This window comes from Bombus pyrosoma, linkage group LG9 (assembly GCF_014825855.1).
Source record: "Bombus pyrosoma isolate SC7728 linkage group LG9, ASM1482585v1, whole genome shotgun sequence".
In the NCBI taxonomy this organism is placed as follows: domain Eukaryota; kingdom Metazoa; phylum Arthropoda; class Insecta; order Hymenoptera; family Apidae; genus Bombus; species Bombus pyrosoma.
Genome location: NC_057778.1, coordinates 6813142 through 6827174, shown reverse-complemented (window position 1 = coordinate 6827174; position 14033 = coordinate 6813142). Strand labels below are relative to the sequence as shown.

Genomic DNA, 14033 nt, shown 5'->3' with positions numbered 1-14033 from the left:
TCTTCGTTTTCTTCCTTCTTTCTCTTCTGCTTCGTTTCTTCCATCTTATTCTTATCCTTCGCCTTCTTCTACTACTTTTTCTTCTTCCACTTCTGATGTTGTTGCCACTTCATCCACAGTCCAATCGCGTTACTCTAGCGATTACGTACACTCATCTCGAACGTTCATCGCCATATTCACAGACTCGCTTTCCTCCTCGTAATTTTTCCATCTTTCGTCTCTGCCCACTTCTCCCCCGTTTCGACCATCTCGTTCGTACTCGCGTGACTTCCCTCCAACCCTGTTACACATCCTACGATCAATTCGACACGGAGAATACGCAATTTTGTTGTCGGCAAGCCTGTTCCCAGCAAAGCAAAGCTCGTGTAGGAGTCGGAAACACGTGTTACAGCATACAGGATACGTCGAGGAGTCACGATCCCGTAAATATCGAGCTGACAAAGTTCTTTCGAACGTAACAATTTCGTTGATCCACGATCGATAGATGATATCGCAATCGGACGAATCTGCGCCGTGCCTATGGTCCCTGTAATTCTTCTTACGGCGGCGAAACGATTTTTCATCTTTCCTGTTGGCGAACAGCGTTCTCTCTAACGTCTTAGCTAAGCAAATACCGGTTAACGAGATTGTCTTACCGAGGAACGGTCCCGTTAATCTTAAAAACACAATTCATTTCTCGCTAAAGCGTCAAGAGAGAAGAGACCGCGCGCAAGAAGTTCCAGGAAAATGAATCTAGGAACCGAAACCGATTCACGACCGGTCTTTTCGTCTTTCCTAGACGAAACTGCTAACGAAAGTGGGGAAACCCCACTTCGCGTTCGCGGCAACGCAAAACGACACGTGCGATCGAAAAATGGAAGGCCGATGCGCGTATCTATTATGCCCGATCGGTCGTGCCTTTTTTTCTTTTATAAACCTGATCACGCCGGATCATAGTCGAGTAAAAGTTGGAATTTTTCAACGAAAGTAGGATACAACTGTTCCTTTTCACCTTAACGTTTAATTAGCTAATCCTCGCGACAAAAATGGTGAACGAACTGCTACAAGTTGCTAAGAGAAACAACTTTCTCTCATTTTAAAATATATTCTAAAAGCTTGATTGCGTAATGTTCGTGGAAATTAAAGGAGAGGACGCGTCACAGAACGAAAATAGTTGACGCGTGTAGCGTGCACGAGCGTGCTAAAGGAAAGGGTTGTCTCCCTCGTTTACGATTCGCGTTATGCAACTGCATTAAGAAAATTGACGAGCCACGAATTAAACACGCGGTACGACATTTTAAAACCTCGTTACATCGTCCGCATGATTTATAACTTTTGCCTCCTTTTTTTTTTTCTTTTTGAAATTTAAATCTCGAATTTCGACGAAAAAGAAACGAAATTTGTCAGTGACTTTGCCACCTTTTTGCCCACCCCCCTCCCGACTCTTTTTATCGTCGATGACGAAAGTCGACCCACTTAACTAAGTGAAAAAAGTCGACAGGACACGCTCGCAGTGCGTGCGACGAAGTCACCTGCCGAAGGAAAAGTCAGAACCTTTCATTGTGATAATGATTCCCGATCGACGCGATACGATCTCGGAATCGAACGTTATTACGATGCTAATTTTATAGCAAATAAATGGTAGCCTTAACGTGGTATATTGAAATCAGTTGCAATGTAAAAAATTATTTAATCGCACCGAGCGGAAAATCGAAAGTAATACTCGTTAAACGTTAGTAAGGTAAAACTGGCATGCTGATCGAGAAAACAAATACGATTACTTTTTGCACGATAGAATCGAAGCAACTTTGTCCGGCTTTTTACTTGCTTCTCGAGAAGATCTCATCCCGATGAACAGAATATTCTTGCAACTTAACGATCGATATTACCAGCGAGGTTCGCTTTATCGCGGTGTGACGTGTCGGGAGAAAGGAAGCGTGATCGGAGTAGAAATTACTTTAGATGGAAAGCAGCGGCCGAGGAGAGTGCTTTGAAAAGTTTTGCGAGGAACACCGACAGGGAAAGTGGATGAAAGTATTACGTGTTCGAAACCCCCCGTCCTGGGAAATAAATGGCCAGAGATTTACGGTTTCGCGCGTTCCTACCAGTTCCAACCGCGTCATAAACAACGCCCACTCTGCGAATTTCATTTCCCCTGTAGACATTCCGCGAATCACATTGTAGCTCAACGTTAGAAGTTTCCTACACCAAACCTTTTCCCGAGTCGCGTGATATTTTCAGCATAAGAAGCAGACGCAATGTACTTTTTTATATCGCAATTATGCGATATATAATAAAAATCGTGTGTACAATGATTATCGTTAGTAAAAACGTAAATAGATGGGCAGTACAAAAAACGAATAGGAAAGTAGAATTTGTAATATGCATAGTACCCATACGTCTTTCATTAGGAATGATAAATAACCTGGGGAGAGTCGATAAACCCACCCCTATCGAACCGAACCTCCTCGTCACCAAGCATCAGAAAATATAAATCAATCGATGGTTCTCGTTGTTAGCCATTCGAGTACCCTCAGCCATCGACAGAGGATCTTTTCAAATCGCGAATAAATCATTCTCGGCAACGAGCATCGAGTAGCGTCCGACATTTACGAGTGCCACTGTAAATGCTATCGGCAAGAAGGAAAAGGGGATCGGTGCCACGAAATCCCGCACGATCTGTGCCGTGGCGCGCGTGTGACCGTGAATTCGCGAACCGAACCAGGTTATCGACAGCACCGAGCGAGTTTTTCCTCGTGCAAACGGACAGATCGTAGCAGGAAAGACTCTCCTCCTCCTCCTCCGCCGTCGCCGCCGCCGCCGCCGCAGCTCGTATCTCTCTTGTACTTCTCGATGTGCATCGCGTGTGGGAAGATGACAATGCACCGGTGGCCTCGCGCCCGATACGCCTTACGTGGTTACGCTCTCGCAGCCCCGGGGAATTCTCTCTGCACGAGCGTGTAACTCGCGCACGATCGTTTCTTTTCCTCTCCATCTCGCATCCTCGTTATTTTTCTCTCCTCTCTCTCTCTCTCTCTCTCTCTCACTCACTCACACACACACACACACACACACACTCTCTCTCTCTCGTCTAACGATTCGCTAGCGGCGCATTGATATTCTAGCGCGGCCATCGCGTACGCCCCTGGCAAATGCCCAGTTATGCTCCTCTTTCTTCCTTTTCCTTTGCCCACGATCGCGAAGGACGAGATGATAGATCGATCAGTGTCTATTTCCACGCAGCCATCGACGCATCGATATCCGTGGAAAATCGGCTTCCAGAGAAACGGGGTGGTGCACCCCGGCCGTTTCTCTACCTGCCACTTGACCACCGCTGACCGTAGGTGGAAAAGTTAATGATATCGTGGGCGGACGATGTTCGTTGTGCTGGTCAAGACACCAGGCTCGTCCGCAAGGTCCGTTCATTGATCTTACTTTTAGCAATTTCGTCCGGAGTGCGAGCTGTTACGGGGGGGGAGGGGCGATATACGAGACTCTTTAACGGTGGTGTTTTTAGCACTTCTCTCAACTTCTTGCACGGCTACTGCAAAAAGAATGCGACCGGTCGTGTGGAACGTAGAGCCTAGGAAGAAACAATTTGCCAAGGGTTACGGATTGCTCAATTGGTTAGACAGTCTGAACCGGTTAATGAAAGGCCAGTGTTTGAGTTCTGGCCCATCTGATGTTCGCTAATCGATAATTTAATTTATCCTTCGGTGCCACTTCGGTTGCTTGAAATTTTTAAGCTAACCGAATGTCCATCTTCAAGAAGCACAAATTTCTTCAACATCTCTGTGTCGTTCTAGAGGTTATCGATTAAAGAAAAGTAAAGAACGAACAAACAGGCACACGCCTATCGTTCGACATGCCGCGCGTACACGTTCGTCGTATTGTTATTCGCGTGACGACCGCCACGGCCCTGGCAGATGCTCAGTTTTTCTATTAGACTCAACGTCAAACCTTAGGAATGTCTTCTGGCAGGAGATAGGCCTGCAAGCCACATTTCCATTCGCGCGTCTCATAATATTCCAACGAGCCGTTGTGGCGCAAACGCGTACCACTAAAAATCTGTCTCTTCTCGTAGAGAAATCACTGGCACGTGAACGTTAACCCGCGGTGCCGTTACCACGGATCCAAAATACGACTGGGAAACGCGAAAGAGTTCGTTAGCGCCTCGGTATTTCGCAAAAAGGTACACGCGAGTCACACTGGTAATTAGACGAGCGCTGAGAACAATTTCGAGCAGTTTCTTTCACAGTTAGTGTGTCTAGTTTGCCAACAGCAGTTTGGAAACAACTTTAACGAAGAGTATGGAAGAATGTACTGTACGGGAACGGTTTAATTTCCGGTTGAAAGAGAAGAATAGGAAAAAGAGGCGAAGCCTTTGTCTAAGGGAAGATATCGTCACGCCAATGGCCGCTATCTAGAACACGAAAATCGTGGGATATAACTGGGTCACACCACGTTTCATTCTCGTTTCGATGACGACGGCGACACAAGACGTTCTAAGTGGAAAATGAGCGAGTGCTCGCTACCGTTCATAAGGTTAAACGAGTGTGCTGCAAACAGTTCGCCGTGTGTAACATTGTTAACTATCCCGAGTAGGGAAGAATGTAACCGTCGTCGAGTGAAAACGCGTTCATCATCCAGCGAACGCTGACTATCGTACGATAATTGCAGGTAATTGGATAATTTGTCGGAAATACAGCCGCGTGCATCGCACGATTGACGGGAACATCGTGCAACTAGGAAAAGTGAACGCGTAATTACGACAAAGAAGCATTATAGGAAAGAAGAATATCCACGAGACTCTAAGAATACCTATTACTCGATCCTATGCTCCGTGCACTTGCTTGTTAACGCGTTTCGTGCCATGTGCGTTCATGTTTTTGGCGCGCGATAAACTTTCCATTCAACCCACTGACGTTTCCAGTGTATGGAAAAGCAGGAGATGACGTACACGTGACTGGAAGGGAAAATCGCGCGCGAAGACCGCGTTCACTGAACGTATTAACGAATTTCATCGTTCGAGATCAGACAATCGTTCATTTCTGCTTCTGATATTTCGCGTCTTCCGAAACGGCGCTAACCTCGATACTTTTGAACCGCTGCCGCGAGAATTTCGCTATTAACGTTACGTAAAGCCATTCGTTTCGCGGCAGATATTCGCGAATGAATATTTATCATCCGGGTATCCATGTTACTATCTAAGGAGCGATTCATTCCCTTCGACAACTCTATAATTCATAAATGACACGACAATAAACCACGAAGTTTGTTGTTGCAATACGCGGTGTATCTCGTGGCAGAGAATGAGACGCTCGTTAAAGAGTCACACTCGACTCATTCATTAATCGCAGCTTATTTATCCTGCCTATTGATCGCCGCCAATCCACTTGCCATAATTTACCTGTAACAATTACCTGCATAATAATACGGATAAGGAAAAAGGAGGATAGGGTTGTAGTATAGTCTACTGGAAAGACTGAAAACACGACTTCTTGGAAATGCTAATTATCTAATTTATAGACTTTGTACGCTCGCAGCACGTTCCAAGGATGACGGACCGAGGAAAACGTGGTCGTCGTGAAAGTCGACGAACGCCTACGAGATGCTGATTTAAATCGCGCCATCATTGCGCCTCTGCCAATCGTATACTGCGCGATAAACGTCTCGGGCAAGGTGTGTTTCGTTAATCGTGATAAGCGAAGATGCGGGTAGATCACGATGCCTTTTACAGGTGGATGTGACAACAGGTGAACCTTGTATTGGAATAATTTATTCGAAAGTAATGAACCGTCGGTAGAGACTATGGTTCGGTAGCGCTTTCCTAACTGACCGTACATCTCACACGTAACATCAAAAGCTCATTTCACGAACACGGGTTCCAACAACTCATAGAAATGATCAACGAAATAACGAAATAATATTCTGGCCAGCTAACGCGATACTACGGTACATGCGATTCGTTAACGCAACTGTATACGCGTGTACTGTACGCAATTTCGGAACAAACGAAAGTAAAATTGGGTTGATAAAAATTTCACTGCCCATTCGATCTTGGCTAATTTCATATTCATTGGATCGTAAACTTCGTATCTTATGCATCTTATATATCTCTCTGTAGTTTCTTGCCTCGATATTAAAAAAAAAAAAAGCTTCGAAACACTGAAACTTCTTCTCGAGCACGTTGTATCGACTTTCGACGCTGTTCGTTAACACAGCGCAGAGGATGGATATTGAAAGATTTAGGTACAGTAGTTCGGCCCTGACCGTCCGATCGCCGATAGAAATGTCTCCGGCGGCCGACAATGACCTTTCCTTCGTTTCTGCCGTTCTTTCTAACCGCCACGCTAATTGCTCTACACTGGATCGACGAGAAAAGCTACGAGGAAAAGAAAGAGAGACGAAGCAGACGACGAACCGATAACCGACGTGCTGCGCAAATTCTCTTTTCTTTATCCAATTTTAAAGTGGGTTACACGAACGGAACAGGCTCGACAGAGGAAATGTCTGGAGTTAGAAAAACGTCGAATCTAGGTTAATCGATTGCCAGGTGAAATTTGGCAATTCGCCTGATTAAAATTTGTTTCCGCCTCGAGATTTCTCCGCGTTCTTTAAATATTTCTTGATATTCAAACGAAACCAACTTTCTCGTTCTTATGGTAATCCAGCGCCTTAAAATTCTAACGGGTTCACAGGAAATATTTACGGAAGACTGTTTCGAAGCGTTTACGATTTTCGTACTGAATTACAGCGCAACAAGCGCAAACCAACCTCGTGGCACGGTCCAGTTACTCGTCGTTCACAGTTCGTTAAAAAACAAGGATCGATCGTGCGCCGAGATTGTTCAGCAGAATTCACCGTCATCGACCTGCTATTAAACGATCGCGATGACACAAAACGAGCGATGAACTTAATTAGAATTGAGTAACATCTAGCTGACGGAGTATCGAATCTCGCAACGGAACTGGAGCGTGTTTTCGCCAATTAACGATATTAATGAAGGCATATTTGCCGTTTGCCGCGAAGCGCGAGTTCGCGCACCGACGCGAGATACAAGACTGATCGATAGGCGACATTCGCGCTACGCGATTTGCATATGTGTATATGCAAATTCCTAGGTAATACAGTCAATAGCACGTAATGTACGCGTTTCTGGCGTGTCGCGTTATAAATCTCGTCGCTGGCCGATATTCTTGAATGGCATGATCCGGATAAATGCACATGCATATTCGTCGATGCGATATTAGTTTCGGTTACCGCGGCAAATAGCGAGCTACGAAACTCTGCGACGATATGTGTAACCGCACCTGACAGAGATTAACTTTGCTTCTTTCTTTTTCGGGCCATTCTCGGTCCGTTCGACTTTTCCCATGTTTTTTTCTTCTTTTTCCTCTTTTTAGCTGTAATATAAGACAATGGTGAAAATCAATACTCGTCGGTTTTTTATACAAATAATAAACTTTAATTATTCGTTTAAAAATTAAACGACCGTAGAGTCGCGTTCGGCTAAATCGATACTGGGAAACGTTAGAAAAGCGTTGATCCTTCGAACGAATTTATCGAGATACGAACGACCGAGCCACAGTTGCTGCTTCCTTCCATAAACGTCGCTGGTGCAAGTTCATCCCTGGTCAATCTCGAGCGATTATCTCATTTTCCAAGACACGGTCGTCAGGGTAACCGGCACCGTTGTCACAATCGACGAAGATGGAGTGGCGCCAAATGTCGTGGATGCAATTCTCCGGGAGTACCGGGTGAATGACAAGTAAATCAAGCGTATAATTGGAATTCAATTCGCACAGTGGCACAGATACACGGCATTAGAATTCCGCTTGCGGGCCTCGCCGTTGTACGCTAGCTGCTTGAGGCGAACACGCACGCGCGTGCACGCGCACAAACGCGTCGACTGCAAAGGCAAGGTGTAAACCGGCGATCCGTCTTGCAAGGTATCGCGAGGACGGTGATACGATACGCGAATCGCCGCCCCATTTCGAGAAGGAAAGTGCAGGAATGCGCTAATGAACAAGCAGAATCGGTCTGCGGAGTAGGCGTAAGAATGCGATTCTACGATCGTAAATTACAGCTAGGGTACACGCGTTACTTGGCTACGGGATAGCGAGAATGAAACCAAGTACCAGTGTTCTCTTGTTTCGATCGGACTCGATTCTACGAAGATTATTATCCTATTACGTAGTGATTAATCGATAAAACCCTTCGTCGTGCGAGAATTATTCTCAAGACGAAGAAATAAAACGGCCTGGTGTGACTGAAACAAGCTGTATGGTTCTTGCCAGAGCGAATCTGATACCAAACCTCTCGTAGGGAAAACCCGCACGCGACAAAATATTCGAACGCGAGACGAGCACGGTTTCTCGATTCAATTCTATCGCGAAACCTTCCGCCACGGCATTTTACATTTACGTGACTCGTATTGTTTCGCTTCCAAACACCCAGTAGACTCTCGATTGCACTCGACACTGAAACTCGCCGGGACAGAGGGCATAAATAGATAACTGCATCGGCCGCTCGAGAGGCTATCGCAATCCGAACGCAACGTGCCCTCGCTTTGTACGAGAATATCAAGCGTGAGCATGCTCCAATATCGCCTTCTTACGCGTATTTCACCCATGTAGCTGGCGCACGAGCTTCCAAAAAAATAGAAATACGCGAAACGAGACCTCGCAACGTCCAATATTTCTTCGCCATTATGGTACACGTTAGAAATATTCGTTTCCTTGAGACGTCAAGCAAAACGCCAGTTAGAAAATGGAAAAGGGAACGAGCTGCTGGAAGGCAGAGGGCAAAATACAAACGACAAAAGGTAGAACAGCGTGATGGCAAGATATCATTGGTAGGAAGGGTGCCGGTGGCGACAGTAGGGGGTGCACGGGACTAGAACCTAGAAGGTTAACAAAATCAATACCGGTGGGTGGTAGAGCTGGTGGTCGGCTTGCTGGGGGGCTAGGTCGGCCACTGACCTTTATCCAGGCCAACTGCATCATCCCCGTTTCTACGCGCGCACGCACACAGCAGAGGTCGTCTATTTTCACGGTGAACCATTTTCGTCGGATGAAAACAATCCGACCATACGTACGATCTCGTACAGTCGCCTACTATTACTCTGAATGTCTGAGTAGAAAGAGAGAAGGAGGAAGCCGGGTCTCGACCTTTCACGCTTGATGGAATCGCGACCATCGATCCTGCCAATAAACGCTTCCTCGACCGTGCTCTCATCCGAGTAACCCCTCTCTGGAACTCGCACCCCGGCAAACCACTGGTTTACCGATTGTCCTTCGAAGAATTAAAAGCGACCAAGATGGTAATTCGTTTCGAACGAACAGAATACAAAGGGTGGACGGTGCGACTACAAAAGCAATCGAGGGAAGGATATCGAGGAAAAAAGAGTAGAATTATAGAAGACGGAAAGGTTGTTTCAGTGAAATTCATTGCGCCTTCTCACGATGCGGACGAATGAAATGCTGCTCTTTAACACGAATCAGTGACACCGATAAGCGGTGCATTTAATCAGCGTTTTAGTCGCCGACCTTAAAATGCCAGTGAAATATTTTCGTTTTATCGGATTTATCGCTTTCGTCCGTGTCTCCCTTCGACGAAACAGCCCAGCAACTGGCTCGATCTAACGTTCTTTTAACACCTAAATCGCATCGAATAGCTGATGCACGTTTCTCTGCGTTATCGAACGACCAGATCGCTCGCTTACAAATTCCAGCGATTAGCCTAGTTAGGCGGGAGGAAAATAGCAAGTGGAATAACGCGTATCTGCGTCGTCCATCTGAAAATAACGAGAGCACGAAGGGCTGTTTTAGATCTTACGAGTTGCTCTGAAACGGCCCAATGGGATATCTTTCGTCACGCGAAGTGCCATGAAAATACACGATTCTGCATGTTCCACGTTTAAAATTCGATCCGTCCACTTTCATTACCAAGTGAATACGTTCGCTCCGAGCAGTTAAAAGTTTGCGATAAAACAAGATTCACGATGGAACATAGATCTCGAAAATCGCATGCTCTAGCGTCTGTGATATTCTACGTAACACGCGCAGAAGCGTTTTCAGAAAATGTTAAAGGACGTCCACGATGCGTGCAGCTGCCGCGTATATATTCACGTTTAAGACGAATCATTAGACCACGTCGTTCCATGGAACAAAGTTGGCGCGTATCTTGTACGAGTTCCGCTAAACATCGCCTTTAACTATCAGCAAATGCTAGGCGGAACTGAACTTCTATGAACCGAATTGCAGCGCCGAAGTAAAAGTTCATCTCGCCTATATATATATATATATATATATATATATATATATATATATATATATATAGATTATTTAAAATTTCTAATCCTAATCGAGAAGTTTGATAATCGAAATTATTATTATCTATCTTATTATATCTATCACAATGCCATCTTCTCGATCCGCGATGTATGTAATACGGAATACAATACGTAAGAAATTCGATCGATTATCCGAGTCGATCGAACACGATGTTTGAACGGTCAAATTGTTCGCGTACTATCGCATCACGCGATCTTGTAACTTCGAAGACTCGACTCTATAAATCTCGTATATAAAATCGTTGCAAGAAGATAGAAACTATCATTACACATCATTAGACCGATCGAGTAATGCCGAGTCATAAAACATCAGTGTTCGTATCAGCGTTTCGATAAACGATCCAACGCTTTAAAGACAAAACGAAACTAACAAGATTTTATGTGCGAGAGGGTCTATAAAATATAAAAGTCGGCTACCTGAACGCGACTTAATCGGACAAAGAGAGAGAGAGAGAGAGAGAGAGAGACAGAGAGAGAAGAAAAAAAAGAAACGGCCGGTTGAAACAAGAGACGACGAATTAGCATTTTTACTAGCGAGAATTAGCATGCTACACGTTAGTGACTAGCGATGCCGCGATTTAGGCCAATGAACGTCGACGCCGGCGTCGATGATGGCGGTCGTCCTTGCCAAGCAATGTTATCCTGTCGGCAACTGAACCATCCGTCCACATGACCCGCTTTTTTCTAGGATGTGGGACGAACTACTAACGCACGCTCTTCTCTCCGCTGCTCTCTCTTTCATTTAGAAATCCACGCATGCAAGAACGCCGCTTCATTGACAGATTTCACGGCAAGCCGATCGCGATGCTTTATCGTTGCTCGATCCGCTCCATAGATCATGGGGTTTGGCGCAAACTATGCGCGATGTATGAATGCTAGTAATGATGTAATGGAATACGATTCGCGCATACGAAATTACCTTGCAACCGACCGATGCGGTAATATGAATTTAGAAGAGAAGATACGAGGTGAAACAGGGAATTTGTAACTTTCCATTTGCTTCATAATTTTGCCTACTGTTAACGTAACAGATAACGGAAAGGGGAGTGTAAAATATGCGATGAACGATAATGATACAGAAACGATACCTAGTTGATGGCGATTCGCAACTGTCTAAATTCAATAATTCAATACGTTGAACTGCGGCTGATCGTGTAGTATTATATTGTCCAAAGTCCGAACAAAGTTTGAAAAAGAATGGAAACTATAGAATCTGTATTTTAAAATGCGGTATCATCTAAAGCCAATGACTAATTACGACGAACAAATTTACAGAATCGAACGAAGAACGTCTGGGCTTAAGCAGTTTTAATTTGCCTCGCAACCGAAGATTACAGTGTCATTCAATGTCTGTGACGAAGCATTTTTCACGGTCTAACAACGTCTGATCGGGTACTCTCCATTGCTAGGCCTGACCTCGAACGAAACGATACGCAGAATCGAGAGAATCGAACGATACACGATCAAACTACGCGGCCAGATCTACGCTACGTATAAGCAGAAAGGTTCAGTGAACGGGACATCGTTCTACAATAACGATAAGGGCTTTGCATATGCAGTACCATCGCGTGGCTGTTAATAGAATAGGGTGACGGAGGGTCTTGTTCTACGTCGATGGAACAAATGAAAAGAAATGACGGCCAAGATGAAGATAAATGGTTCGCGGTACTAGACTCGATCTCCTAAAAGTAACAGAGGCAAATCAGCAGAACGAATCAAACGTCTCGACGCGTCACTTCACAACATGTAAAGTTCATAACGCACGAGCGACGACCTCGTTCTGCTTCGCGTAGCGTGTTTCGTTCGTAATTTCACTCGTTCTTTTCCCTATCGCGCCAATGATTGCTCGATAATTAATATTAATTCCAAACTTCGTCGTGTCGACTATCGTTTGCTTGACAAACATACGACTCTGCAATTCTCCTTTAAGCGAGGTCGTTGATGTTAAACAATGTTAGAGTAATTTAAGCGCGCACGTGTGTTTGTGAGACTCGCCTGGAATTTTGATACATATAATTAATTGACAACGTGGAAGATTAGAAAATGGAGGTTCGTCGTGATAGGAAAGCGTGGTCGTGTTCGCACGGAAGATCGACTGGCATTCCCGACGGCCGTTTGGTTAACCTACGCGGAATTGCCGATTAGCCAATTCCCGCCGATGCAAATGACGCGGGATCGTACGACCGCCACTTCCGACGTATTATGTAGATATTCACGAGGCGAACGGAAATTTTGGTGTAGAAAGCTTCGCGTCCGTTCCAACCCGTCTCGCCTTCGAATATTTTGCGTTTCAAATCGCGACCGTGATTCATTCTACGCGAGTAGAACGCCCCTCTAAGCCTCTACCAGAAACTTCGTGGAATTCTTGAATTTTTATAACGCGCGCCGGCCAATGCGGACTTCCGTGAACCGATAGATCGGAACGTGAACAGCATTTCTACACGAGCTAATCGGACATCGAGCAATGCATTGGCACTGTTCTCTGCTTTAGCGTAGTTTTCTAGAAATTACACAAATAATGTACAACTCGCGATGTATACAAAGAGAAACGTACGACAAGGGGTCATCTTTTCCTTCGCCTTCCACGAAGTTAGCCATATTTTCATCTTCAAAGTGGATTCTCTCGTGAAACTAACAGTACGTCGACGATAGCCACGGATTCATCTCGAGTCCTGTACGCATTATAAGGATAAGTGATACGCCGACTGTTGAACGTGTATGTGTAAATACATGAGTCTGCACACGCATACTGCAATGAGATCGCATTGATTCCGCCGAGATAGGACACACGGTGGTAAATGAAACCGCGAGTCCAGGACTGGACGAGTTCAACTGGCAATTAGATCGGACAATAACCTTCTATCAACGAAGCTAAGGGTTTCAACTAAATTGCAACACGTTTACGCTCGACGCGGTGGACGGAGTAATCGTCTAACGGCGATCGATGGAATAATTTCGAATTTCGTGTTCCAGAAAAAATGTACATCGATAGTAGGACAGATTGAAACGGTGTTGAAAGAGAAACGCGACGACGCGTTTAACGCGCGTTCATCAGTTAATTACGCGAAAAAAATAGTTAAGTTACTTTCCGCATGCAACCGACCAAGCCACTAATTAGGCATAACAGCATGCAATGGAAACACGACACGTGACTTGTGTGTGCGTGCACCGGCACATTTGTTTTCTACGTACCGTTCTTTTACTCACGATTTCGGAGCAAAAGGTTAAGGCTATTCGTAAGCCTCCGAGAATTGTTAACAAAATAGCAGTGATAAAGGAACATAAAGAGAATAATACAAGTTTAAAATACTATAAAACGTAAAACATTATTATATAGAATATATAATAGATGACGTGAGAAATTGAAATTTAAAAAGAAAAAGTTTTGTTTAAGTTCTAGTACGTTTTATATATTTATCATAAGGTGCGAGTGTCCAAATCCTAATAAACGATAGGACATATCTCGTTTTGCTGGTCTGAATTTCGATTTATAAGATATTCTCACTCTCGTATTGCTCGTTCGCTTTCCAATGTTGCCAGATTCTTACAGAATTACATAGGTTGGTAAATACATAGACTGAATTTTTCTCTAATATATATTGCTATTTTATATTTAAGCAATATAACCTCGTGCATTTCGTACATTGTCTATACGAGGTACAAAATTTTTAATTTACTGTCTAACAACCTGTTGAAT

At 44.6% G+C, this 14033-nt stretch overlaps 1 protein-coding gene across 2 annotated transcripts in view; it reads right to left on the bottom strand.

Annotated features, from left to right (window-relative positions):
- Positions 1-14033, bottom strand: part of LOC122570788 (solute carrier organic anion transporter family member 74D) — an 83258-nt gene that overhangs the window by 65484 nt on the left and 3741 nt on the right. The gene's annotated exons all lie outside the window — the stretch shown is intronic.